Consider the following 13,115-nt stretch of genomic DNA (forward strand, 5'->3'; position numbering starts at 1 on the left):
AAATCACATTCGTTGAATGCTTTTTATGCTTTTAGTTCTCAACTCAATTAATGAGTATAAAATGAAAAAACAATTATTGTTTTCTCGATATGATAAAAGTAATAAATAAAAGAAATAAAGATGTTTTTTAAATATTGGAGAAATAAAATTAAATGGAAGGGGTAATATTGTAATTTCAACAATAAATGAGAAGATAATGAAACTTACAAATAAATTCATTCTTTGAATGCGTTTTATGCCTTTAGTTCTCAGCTTAATTAACATTGAGAATAAAATGACAAAAAAATTTATTTTTTCTCGATGTAATAAAAGTAATAAATATGTTTTAAAATATTGGACAAATAAAATGGATAATAACGTAATTTCAACAAGAAAAGACTAAATTTATTATATAAATTGCATTCGTTGAATACGTTTTATGCTTTTACTTTTCAACTCAAATAATGTTGAGTATAAAATTAAAAAATAATTATCATTTTCTTGACACAATAAAAGTAATAAATATAGAAACAATATATCTTAAAAATATTAGAGAAATAAAATTAAAACGAAACGGGTAGTAACGTTGTTGACACCCAATGTTGGCCTAACATTTTCAAAATTCGTAACTTTTAAGTTTTATTTATTTAATAGTTCATAATATTTTTTTCATAGTTTTAAATAAGTTTATCGATAATTATCCTTATTTATCAAATTTAAAATTTTTTATCAGTTAATGTTTAAATTGCTTTTTTACATGTCATTAGTTACGTTTATTACATTTTTTTAATATTCATTTGATTCGTTCCATTTGTTAATATTATTTTGATAGTTTACCCAATTTAGAAATTCATTCAAACCTGGATAATATTTTTATTAGCTAGTGATTTTAGGCCACGATTTTAAAAGAATAGTATTGTACTATAGGTTATTTTTTATTTTTTCTATATAAACAATAGCTTATTCATTAAGTGAGTGTGGTGGAGAATAATTTTAGACATTGGGAGAAACTATTTTGAAATAGAAAAAACCCTAATTTTTCCTCTCCCATTTCCCCCCCTTAACCGTCACAATCCAAAACCCACCTCCGTTTATCACCTTTTTTGGGCCAAACAACTCTCATTTTTTTAACTGTTTCAGCCACCAAATCAGTAGCGAACCACCACATTCTCCACACCACCAACATCCACCGAGGAGCAGCTGAAACATTACCAAACAACAACAAAAAGAACACCCAACAAGCCACAAAAAACCGACCCGACAAGCCACCAAACCAAAACCTCCTTTATGTGTTTCTTCTTTTCCAGTGAAACAACCACCCAAACCCCTGTTCACTGCCTCCAGGATCCTTTGCATTTTCTATTTTTTCGATGAAAAAATCAACCCAAACCAGCAACTAAACAGCCACCAAAAATCCTATTAGAGCAATCGTCCAACCACCCAATCTCCATCAAGCCGCCATAAAAACTCATCTCCATTTTTGGCAAAATCAAAAGCCAAAGACCATCAGAAAATCCCAGACCCTATCGTCCCTCCTCCACCAAAAATCCTGTTGAAATGTGTATTACATGTACTGAAAATAGTTAGTTAGAGTTAGTCAGCTTATTTGTTGAATTAGTTAGCTCAACAGTTCTGTTAGTTAGCAAATTAATTAGTGTGATTTATCAAATCATGTATTGTATATAAATAGAGCATTGTTGATAATGAGAAAGTAAGTCGGTTAATTCCAATTCATTGTTCCATTTATTCTCTTCTTCTCCTTCCATTCCTCACACATTCTTCTCTGCTGCAACTCATATGAAATACAACTAGGAAATCAACTTTTATCATGGTATCAGAGCTTGTAGTAATGGAGTCCTAGCTAGTGAATAGATCAATAGATCTGATGCACGCAATTTTTTTGGCACAAATTAGAAATTTGAAGAAAAGTTGAATACCGACCTCAACATTTATCAATCAAAGTTCTAAAATCAAAAATCTACGGCTATGGTGAATGGAGCTAGCAGATCTGAATTTTCTAGCCAAGAGAAAAATACACCAGATCTAGTGGAGATCGAGAAATTCACCGATATTCATCCTCCTCTGATATTTGCATCCTTCTGATACTCCAGGTAGTATTCTAATTCCTCAGCAACTTATTGGTATGAAAAACTACACTGGATGGAGTAATTCCATGAAAGTTGCATTGTTAGCTAAGAATAAAATTGGTTTTATCGATGTAATGCTTTTATTTTATCTTGGATAATTAATTCAGTCTCGAAAGAGCTAGCCAATGGTCTTATGTTCTCTTATGATGAATATAGTGTTTGGGAGGACCTAAAGGAAAGATTTGATAAGCAAAATTTGACTAGGATTTACCAAGTTCATCGAGAGATTAGCATAATGAGTCAAGGTGTATTCACTGTATCTGAGTACTATTCGACGTTGAGAAATCTCTGGGATGATATGTATCTCTAGTTCCCCTACCAGCTTGTGAGTGTGACAAATATAGAGTGTATGCAGAGCAGATGGAAAGACAGAAACTCATGCAATTCTTAATGAGGCTGAATGATAGCTTTGCCCAGTCACGAAGCCAAATACTCTTGACAATACCTAGTCCTAGTCTTAACCAAGCCTATAGCATGATTATGCAAGATGAAAGTCAAAAGGTTCAATCGAGTTTGATTTTTAATTGTGTATTGCCTCTACAAAAATTAGATGTTCATGACCCAACTGCATTGGCCTCTTTGCACAACAATAAAACTGGTCCAAATACAGCACTGTATTGTGATTATTGTCATCTGAAGAATCACACAAGAGCCAACTGCTACAGGTTAATTGGGTATCCTCCTAATTTTAAGTTTACAAGGAAAAAAGTTGTAAGATGATAGGGGTGGAAGAGGCCAGTCATATGAAAATGAGAGGTCTCAATCTTTTGGGAACAGAAAACACAGGCAAACAATGTAAATCCTTCTAATCAAGATGAGAATGAACCACCTCCTACTCCAGCTCAAATTGTACCATCTTTTACTCATGATCAATACCGCCATTTGTTGAAAATGATTGACAAAGAGTCTACACCAAATGAGGCAATGGCTAACATGACAGGTATCATTAGTACCCCTTCCACATTTAATATATCACATGTTTGTTCTGCTGTAGGTAATGATACATTTTCTTGAATTGTTGACACTGGGGCTACACATCATATGGTTTCTAGTTTGGATCGACTACTTAATCATATTCCTGCTAATCCTTCTTTTAATAGTGTTTCATTGCCTAATGATCACACAACTTCAGTAACTCACACTGGTTCAACTAATCTCTTACATAACCATGAAATCTCTAATGTTCTCTATGTGCCTCAATTTACATTGTTGACACCCAAATTTTGACCCTCCATGATGACAATTAATTCTCGAGCCTCCGAGATCCCAAACAATTTAATGTGATTACTTTTATCAAATTATATATATATATATATATATATATATATATATAAAAGAAATATTTAATATACTTTAAATAGCTTTATAACCTTTCACAATTTTAAGTAATACGTATTTTTGTACGTAATTAATTCAATTTTCGAAATGCCAAAAAAGAAGAAAAAAGAATCATCTCAAAAGTTTAGTTTTAGTAAAGTTTTAAACTAATTTGGTATAAATTACAGTTATATTTTTATCATTAGTTTATAATTAAGTTGACTATTTCATGTCGGTGAGATTCGAGGAGCTCGTGAATTAATTGTATCGGTTCACATATTCAAATTTTGGTGGATTAATTTCAAATTAGCTGAATTGTTATTTCATTTATCTATTCAAGGACCAAGTTGGGATTTTATATAAACTATACAGCAATCTCAGGCCCAAATTTTGGACCCAAAAAAATTTCCCCATCTCCCAGGCCCAATCTTTTAATGCCCCTCCAGCCAGCCCAATTGATTCATCCCACTTAAATCCCTCTGACCCGACCCACCAAATTTGATTTTCCAAAGAGAAGAACCCAATTTTCAGTTTTATCGATAGAAACCCAGAAAACGGCGTCATCACTTCTGAAATATTACGCGTGAACGACCCTACCTCGCTGGAATGTGCTTACCCTCTCTCTCAAAAGCAAGTTAACGGGAACGACGTTCGACGTTTGCAAGGGACACGACGTTAGACGGAGGTCACGCATTTTTGCCCCTCCTGCTTCTCAGTACGAGTTTGTACGATGAATAGGGTAAGGTGGTGAAATCTCGTTGATTCGTTCGTCCTTGCTGAAAATTTGAACGCCCTAGATCGTTTAGCCGTTGGGCAATCGTACGAATTTGTGCAGGACTCCAGCCAATAATTCTTTAGGGATTTCAAATTCGGAAGGGAGGAGGATGGTCGACTTTGCCCTTTTCCCTCCTTCGAAAACCCTAATATTCTTCTGTAAGTATTCTCTTTCTCGGACAGAAAGAGAGAGAGAGGAGATTTTTTTTTGATTTTTGATTTTTTTCTGAGGAGTTTTGTTCTTTTGGGGATAGAAGAAATAGTTAAGGATTTTTTTTGGCGACAACGGAAACAGCGAAAGCGTAGAGATTGCTCCTTCATCTTGAAATTTTTTAAGAGCACAAGATATTGAGGAAATAGTAAGGCAAAGATTCTACAAGATACATAACATACGTTCGAGAAAAAGGAAAAAGGAGCAGGCTATTGTTCAGTTTTCGCGTTTGCTGGCTAGTGTTTGCGTCTCGATGGAAGAAGTCTCCCTTGCTCGTTTCTCAGTTTGCTGCACACAAGAAGGTAAACTTCGCTTTCTATCCTAACTCTTTAGTCGTGGTATATATTTTCAATGATGTCGAGATTGTTAGTTGAGTCTAAGATTTTGTCGAAATTTTCTATTATGCTGAAAGATTATTGTTTCGTGCAAGTAAACCCCCCTCCTAATGTGTCTCTTGCTGCCATCGCTCCCATATATCAAAACAGAACTGTTGCTCTAAATCTCTTCGAGGCATTCCAGAAGATAAGGCTGTTTTAATGTCATTCATGAGTCAAGTCTAGAAAATTTGAGTGGTGTAGCGACTGTCCTTTAGTTTACTTATCCTTAATTTGTGGTTTGTGATGTTTATCTGGAAACATGGTCCTAACTTCAAGTTATACATGGTAGTTATTGCTTTCCTAATGTTGTTCCTTCTCCTTCAAGTGTTGAAATTTGTCAAATCACTTCCAGTAATTCATTTATGCCTGAGAGAGGTTTTTAGACAACCAATTTTAAGTTTGGAAGCATAAGCGTAAGTCGCGCAGTTAGTAGATCGTTGTTAATATATTGGATATCATGTCATCATTTTATTTGATTTCTTTGATTTTTTTTCCTAATGAGATGATCACGCTTTATTTGTGAGCTTCATTATTTATGGATAAATGCTAATTTATTTTCCTTTACTTTCGTGTGACTTCGGATGAGTTCTGGAACTCCAATCACATTCCTGGCATTTTCAAGAGAATCATTCATGCTTGAACCCTTATCGAGTCAGGCCAAAACGACGTACAGATCCGAAATTTAAACAATTGAAGGAAGTCGAAGGAGCGGGATTAGAAGATTTTTTCTTATTATTTTCATTTTTTGTATTGTATTTATTTTGGGCCTAAGCCCTTGTCGTCTTTATTTATTCATTTTGTATTAATTATTTGCTTAGTCTAGGACAGGTACGAAAGAAAGAAAATGGGCCAAAAACTCAAAAAGTCAGATGGGTCAAAAAGCCCAAAACAGGTGGGTCCAAAAACCGATCAAGGCGAACAGAACCCCTATTTGGACCCATATCTCTTTCCCTCTCTCTTATCTCTTGTTTATTTACTTGCTTTATTTGTTAGTTAGTATTAAGTTAAGAAACTTCCAAATCCCCGCAAACGTTATTTTGTTTTAACAACTTAAAAGTAAATCAAGTTTAAGTAGTTTTTCAAAATAAATTCTTCAAGTTAGGTATTTCACTTAGGTAAAAGCTAGACATTAATTTTTAAACAAACTCTAAGAAATATTTTATCACAAAGTCTTATGGTTTAACCAAATTAAGTTAGTTGTCGGATAACCGCATGTTAGCGGACGTCTTAGGTGCTTCTAAAACCTTTCTAAGACGTTAATATGAATCCCCGAACCCTTTAAATATTTTCAAAATGATTTTATCTGTTAAGTCTTTTGAAAACAAGTTTTCTTGCTTTTTCTTAAAAAATTAAGTGGCGACTCTAAAAAAGTCAAAATTTTTGAAACCAATATTTTTCGATAAAACATACATATAATCTCTTGTCTGTTTCCCAGCTAACTAAAGAGTTGAATTGTTGTGTCTCCTTTTATCCTTACTTCTGCTTATTTCAGGACCTTTATTCTGGAAAGTAAGGGGGATTGGTAGGGAAAAGGAAGGTCTCTACATCCTTTCACACATCACTCATCCACCTCTTGCCAATGCATCTCATATCAGTTCTTCCAACTCTACAATCAATCCAACTTCATCATCTTCAAATTCCAAATCCAAATTAAGTCACTCTCATGACCTCACCACATGGCACCTAAGGCTTGGTCATGCTCCTGTTGCAATGCTTAAGAAGATTGATTCACTAAAATCAGCTTTTCAGCACCAAGATTTTGAATCATGTCTTGTCTGTCCTCTTGCAAGACAGACTAGATTTTCTTTTCCTTCTAGCATTAAGAAAACTGTATTTCCTTTTGAACTTCTTCATACGGATGTTTGGGGACCTTATAAGCAATGCACTTATAATGGTCATAGGTTCTTTCTCACTATTGTTAATGACTATTCTAGAATGACATGGATTTTTCTATTGATATACAAAAGTGAAGTAGTTACTTTTATATCAGCCTTCATTACTTTAGTCAAAACACAGTTCTCAGCTAATATCAAAACCATTAGATCAGATAATGGTCTTGAGTTTTTCAATAACCAATGTCATGCATTGTTCTCTTCTCTTGGGATTGTTCATCAAAGCACCTGTGTACATACCCCTCAGCAAAATGGCATTGCTGAGAGTAAGCACAGACATCTTCTTGAAATGGCTAGAGCCCTTAGGTTTTAAGCTCATGTACCACTAAAATACTGGGGTGAATGTGTCCACTGCTACTTTTCTGATTAATAGACTGCCTTCCAGTGTCCTCAATAGAAAGTCACCTAATGAAATCTTTCATAAACAACCTCCTAATTTGCATCATGTGAGAGTGTTTGGGTGTTTATGTTATGCCATTACACCAAATTTCATTGACAAATTTTAACCTACAATTATTCCTTCTATTTTCATGGGCTACTCAGACACACAAAAGGATTACAAACTCTATAACATTGTCAGTGGCACTTTTTTTGTCAGTAGAGATAACTTTTCTAACTTATCTTCCATCTCCACATTCTTCTATATTTCCTAGTCCTCTTGCTGCTTTTCCTCATCCTGCACATGACTCTTTTCCTAATTCTGCAGTTGACTCTTCTCATCCTGCAGCTGACTCTTTTCCTGTTGATTTTTCTCCTGCTCCTCCAACCTTTTCTGACCTCTCTTCTCCTTCTTCTCCCACTAATTCATCACCCATTCTAATTCCTCAAAGAAGGTCTACCAGAGCCATCAAACCTCTCATTTGACACACTTATTATGTCACTTCTTCCAAGTCTGCTCATCCTATTTCCAACTTCATCCTTTATTCCAATCTCAAGTCTCATTATAGATCTTATATCATCACTCTATCCTCTCTCACTAAACCCTCTTCTTTTGAACAAGCTTCTAAGGATAGTAGTTGGATTCTTGCTACGGACCAAGAGATCCAGGCCCTTAGTGACAACAAGACTTGGAAAATTGTTGACTTACCTATTGGAAAAACACCTATTGGTTGTAAGTGGGTATATAAGATCAAAATCAAAGCTAATGGCACTGTTGAGAGGTACAAAGCCAGACTTGTTGCTAAGGGGTTTACACAGCAAGAAGGTGTTGACTACCATGACACTTTTTCTCCTGTGGTAAAGAGGTTACTGTGAGGTGTGTTGTGGCACTGGCTGCTCAGTCTAATTGGTGTATTTTTCAGATGGATGTTTACAATGCATTTCTTCAGGGAGATTTATTTGAGGAGGTTTACATGTCATTACCTCCTGGATTTGGCAGCCAGGGGGGAGAACAAAGTTTGTAGACTGCACAAATCCTTGTATGGGTTGAAACAAGCTAGCAGACAATAGAATTTGAAATTTACCAACGCTCTCACACAATCAGGATTCATCCAAAGTAAACTGGACTACTCACTATTAACTATTCACTAAGACAACTGATGTTGGTGACATTGTGATCATTCTAATATATGTGGATGATCTTTTAATAACTGGAAGTAGTAGAGAACTAATTCAAGAAGCTAAGGATATATTGCATCATAACTTCAAGATGAAAGATCCAGGAGAATTGATGTATTTTCTTGGGATTGAATTTACAAGGTCAAAAGATGGAATACTAATGAATCAAAGAAAGTATGCTTTGGAGTTGATATCAGAATGTGGTTTAGCTGGTTCAAGGCTAACAAACACTCCACTTGAATAGAATCAAAAGCTCACAAGCCTAGAATATGACAATCAATTTAATATTGTTGATGATGTTGAGTTGGAAGATAGGAGGATTTATCAAAGATTAATTGGAAGGTTGTTGTATTTAGCTATGACAAGACCAGACATCTCTTTTGTTGTACAAAACTTGAGTCAGTTCATGCATGCCCCAAAGAAATCACATTATGATGCAGCAATACATGTAGTGAAATACATTAAGAGACAGCCTGGATTGGGGCTGTTAATGAATAGCACAAAGTCAAGGAAGATTAGTGCCTTTTGTAATGCAGATTAGGCATCATGCATACTATCAAGGAAGTCAGTAATAGGTTTTGGAATAAAGATTGGTGAATCACTTGTTTCATGGAAGTCAAAGAAGCAAAGCACAATCTCAAGATCATCAGCTGAAGCTGAATATAGAAGTATGGCTACTACTGTAGCAGAGTTAGTGTGGTTGCAGGGATTATTGAAAGATCTTGGAGCACAAGTTGAACTACCTATGCATCTTCATGTGATAATAAAGCAGCAATGCAGATTGCCTCAAATCCTATGTATCATGAACGAACCAAGCATATTGAGATAGACTGTCATTTCATTAGAGAAAGGCTACAAGAAGGAATGATCAAGACTGAATATATAGCTAGCAAAGAACAAATAACAGATATTTTTACTAAGGCATTAGAAAAGCAATTGCACAATGATATGTTGTTCAAGTTGGGAATGTTAGATATATTTCATCACCCAACTTGAGGGGGAGTGTTGAAATGTGTATTACATGTACTGAAAATAGTTAGTTAGATTTAGTCAGCTTATTTGTTGAATTAGTTAGCTCAACAGTTCTGTTAGTTAGCAAATTAATTAGTATGATTTATCAAATCATGTATTGTATATAAATAGAGCATTGTTGATAATGAGAAAGTAAGTCGGTTAATTCCAATTCACTGTTTCATTCATTCTCTTCTTCTCCTTCCATTCCTCACACATTCTTCTCTGTTGCAACTCATATGAAATACAGCTAGGAATCAACTTTTATCAAATCCATTGGAAAACAGCCACAAAATCAACAAGCTCATACCACCAACACCCTGTGACCACCGAAAACAAAGTTGGAACAACCACTGCTTCATAAGCTAGATTTTTGAGAAGCCATCGCCCAACCAACAGTCGTTCCACGCAGACCATTCATCACTTTAGCACACTACAGTGATGAGGAGTACAAACCGCACAAAATGTGCTCGTCTTTAAGTAGGTATAGTTTATTTATTCTCTTACTCTATTTCTTGTTGAGTTGATTTAAATGCTAGATTCAAATTTTTATAACTCATTCAATTTTTGTTGTTGACTACTACTAGCTTTTTTTATTTATTATTTTGACTTTGGTTGACTGTTGTTATTATGTTACTCCCCCAGTTTCAAAAAGATTGTCCCTATTTCCTTTTTAGTTTGTTTAAAAAAGAATGACCCCTTTCTTTTTTTTTGCAACAATTTAACTTTAACTTTGCACGTGTCATGTTTAAGACCACGAGATTAAAGGGTATTTTGGTACATTTGACATAACTTTAATTTAGAACCACAAGATTAAAAAGTCTTTTTTTTCTTAAACTCCGTTTCAAGTCAAACTAGGTCATCCTTTTTTAGACGGAGGGAGTATTACTTTTTGTGGTAGTATTATTATTGCTTTGTTTTACGGTTTGTAGATATAATAATAATAATTATGTGGTTCACTTTTCTAGTCGGATTAGTATTATTTGGAGTCATCTATGTAAAAGTTATTTATATACATCATATTTTAATTATTTTGGCTCTCGATATATTTTAATTTAGTTATTTTTGCTTAGTTTATATTCATATCTAGTTGTTTCTTAATTCATTAAACTAATCTCATGCCTTTTTTTTTCTAAAATGTTTCCAACAACATGTCTCCTTGGTTTGTATTGTTTTGTCATTTAGTTATTGTTGACAATTATTGTATTATCTTTTGATGATTTGGCCAATGAAAAAATTTCTCTGTCGATCTTTGAGGCCTATACAATGTAAAAACGGAGTTTAGTTAAGTTCATATTTCGTTCTATGATAAAATTGACTGATGAAGAAATTCGCGTCGATTTCTAAGGCCTCCCAAATTAATAAGACGAGTTTTTATTTTTAAGTTATTATTTGAGTTATTCATTTTTACTCATATTTATTTACTACTAACACTTTTACTAAGTGTCTTTACAGGTACACGGAGTTGCTTCTTAATAAAGTTATTCGAATTATATTCTTCATGCATTATTTTGTATATATTGATGTTAGGCAAACTTTAGGCCGATTTTTATTATTATTTTATTTTATTATTTATGTATATTGCATGTTGATTGTACTTGTATATTGTTTTTATCTCCTCCTCAATTTGAAAAAAAAAATGAACTCAGTCGAGACCAACAATTGTGGATTTCGAAGGATGTCTAACACCTCTCTTCGGAGTAATTTGAACCCCTTACCCAGAATTTCTTGGTTTCGTAGATAATTTAAATAGTTTACTAGTTTTCCTTAAAATTAGGTGGCGACTCCTTTAAAATTCGTTTATTCTTAAAACTCTTTAAAATTTTAATTAATTAATTATTTTTTGAGTCACCGCGACATTTTGCCCTATTTGAATATAGTAGGAATGTAAACAAACGTAAACAATAAATGAGAAAAGACTGAAACTTACACATAAATCACATTCGTTGAATGTGTTTTATTTATTTAGTTCTCAGCTCAAGTTAATATCTAGCGATGAACTTAAACGATGAGATATATTAAAATTTAAGTAACGATCAAAACAAACATGACATTGAAACTAATTATAATAGTTCATATGTCTTTTCTTTCTTCGGAAAAGGGCCTAAAATACCCTTCAACTATGCGAATTGGTACAAAATTACCCTTCGTCTACCTTTTGGGCATAAAATACCCTTGACGTTAATCTTTTGGCTCTATTTTACCTTTATCTTTAACAGCCAAAATAATAACTAATTCATTTATGACGTGTCGTTGTCCTATTGACTACCCTAATAATTAATTAATAAAACTAAATACCCACCCAAAAGCCCTAATCATTACCCAAATCTTTTAACTCAAAAGGTTAATGTCAAGGGCATTTTAGGCCCAAAAGGTAGACGAAAGATAATTTTGTACCAATTCGCATAGTTAAAGGGGTATTTTAGACCCTTTTCCGTTCTTTCTTTTCCCTTTTTTACTTGTTAGTTCTGACAAATCGAGAAATTTTTTTTTAAAAAAAATCTATCCTCAATGTATTAATATTAAGTGAGAGAAGTGTTGAAAACACTCCTAAATTTGACGCAAATTATTAATATCATCTATGAACTATTGACAATCTTAAACCCATCTATTTAACTAACTAAACTTAGATACACCTCCGATTTTCCACAAGACATATCAAGTAGTCTAAAACTCTTGTATGACATGTAACTCTTAATAAAAATCGTAAGGTATTGAAAGCACCCCTAAACTTGACGAGAACTCAGGAGCGTATTTTACTCATATTATAAGATCGAGGGTGTATTTAAGTTGAGTTAGTCAAGTAGATGGTGTTTTTAAAGTTGTCAATAGTTTTGAAATAAAACTGATGAGGAAAGGATCAAAATAGTCCCTTTTCTTTGGGTTAAGGCTTAAAGTGATCCTTGAGTTTTTATATGGAGCATTAGTAGTCCCTCATGTTTGCAATATTGGTGCACTTTTGGTCCTCCTCCAAATTTTTACCTATTTGTTAGCATTGATTTTATCCACAACCTATGTATGGGATGTTCAATCGTCATTTTATATATATAGTAGAAATAACAACTCCATATGAACGAATGTGAGAAGAAAATACTTTGTTTTGTTTAGTAGAAACCGTACTGCAGGTAAAGTCGAGAGGTTTATCATGATAATTTCACGTGCAATAGTATAATTTTTTCTTTTCCTGCAAAGTCATATGTTAAGATATTTTTAGTTTAGCTGCAGTAATATTTCTACTGAACAGAACAAGGTGTTTTTCTTATCACCTTCTCTCAGATAGAGTTATTATTTCTATTATATATATAAAAAGACGGTTGAACATTCTTATATAAAATTTTGGACAAAATTAATGCTAAAAAATAGGCAAAATTTTACGAGAGGATTAAAAGTGCACCAATATTGCAAACACGAGGGACTATTAGTGCTCCATGTGAAAACTCAAGATCACTTTGAGCCTTAACCCAAAGTTGAGGGATTATTTTGAGCCTTTCCTCGAAACTGATAATTTACATCTAGTTTAAGGATGTTTTCAATATTTTTATTATATTAAATTAACGTGTTTAAGATATTTGAGATCCTATCAATTAATAAGTATGGAATGGTAAACTCAGTATAACAATTAATATTTTTTCTAATAGATTTAACAAATCAAAATTTGACAAGTAAAACGGACCGACAAAAAAAAGATGTAAAATCTTTTAATATATTAAAGGTTTGTGATTGGTTGAAAAAAAAGAGGAATCCGACGTGTAGGCTAGTGGCAGTGGGTTATCCAATGCGGCGCGTACACTTCATAGTTTATACCGTCAATTGGTTGACGGGGATGGGGGTGGGGGTGGGGAGTGGGGTT

The sequence above is a fragment of the Solanum pennellii genome, chromosome 2 (assembly GCF_001406875.1).
Source record: "Solanum pennellii chromosome 2, SPENNV200".
In the NCBI taxonomy this organism is placed as follows: domain Eukaryota; kingdom Viridiplantae; phylum Streptophyta; class Magnoliopsida; order Solanales; family Solanaceae; genus Solanum; species Solanum pennellii.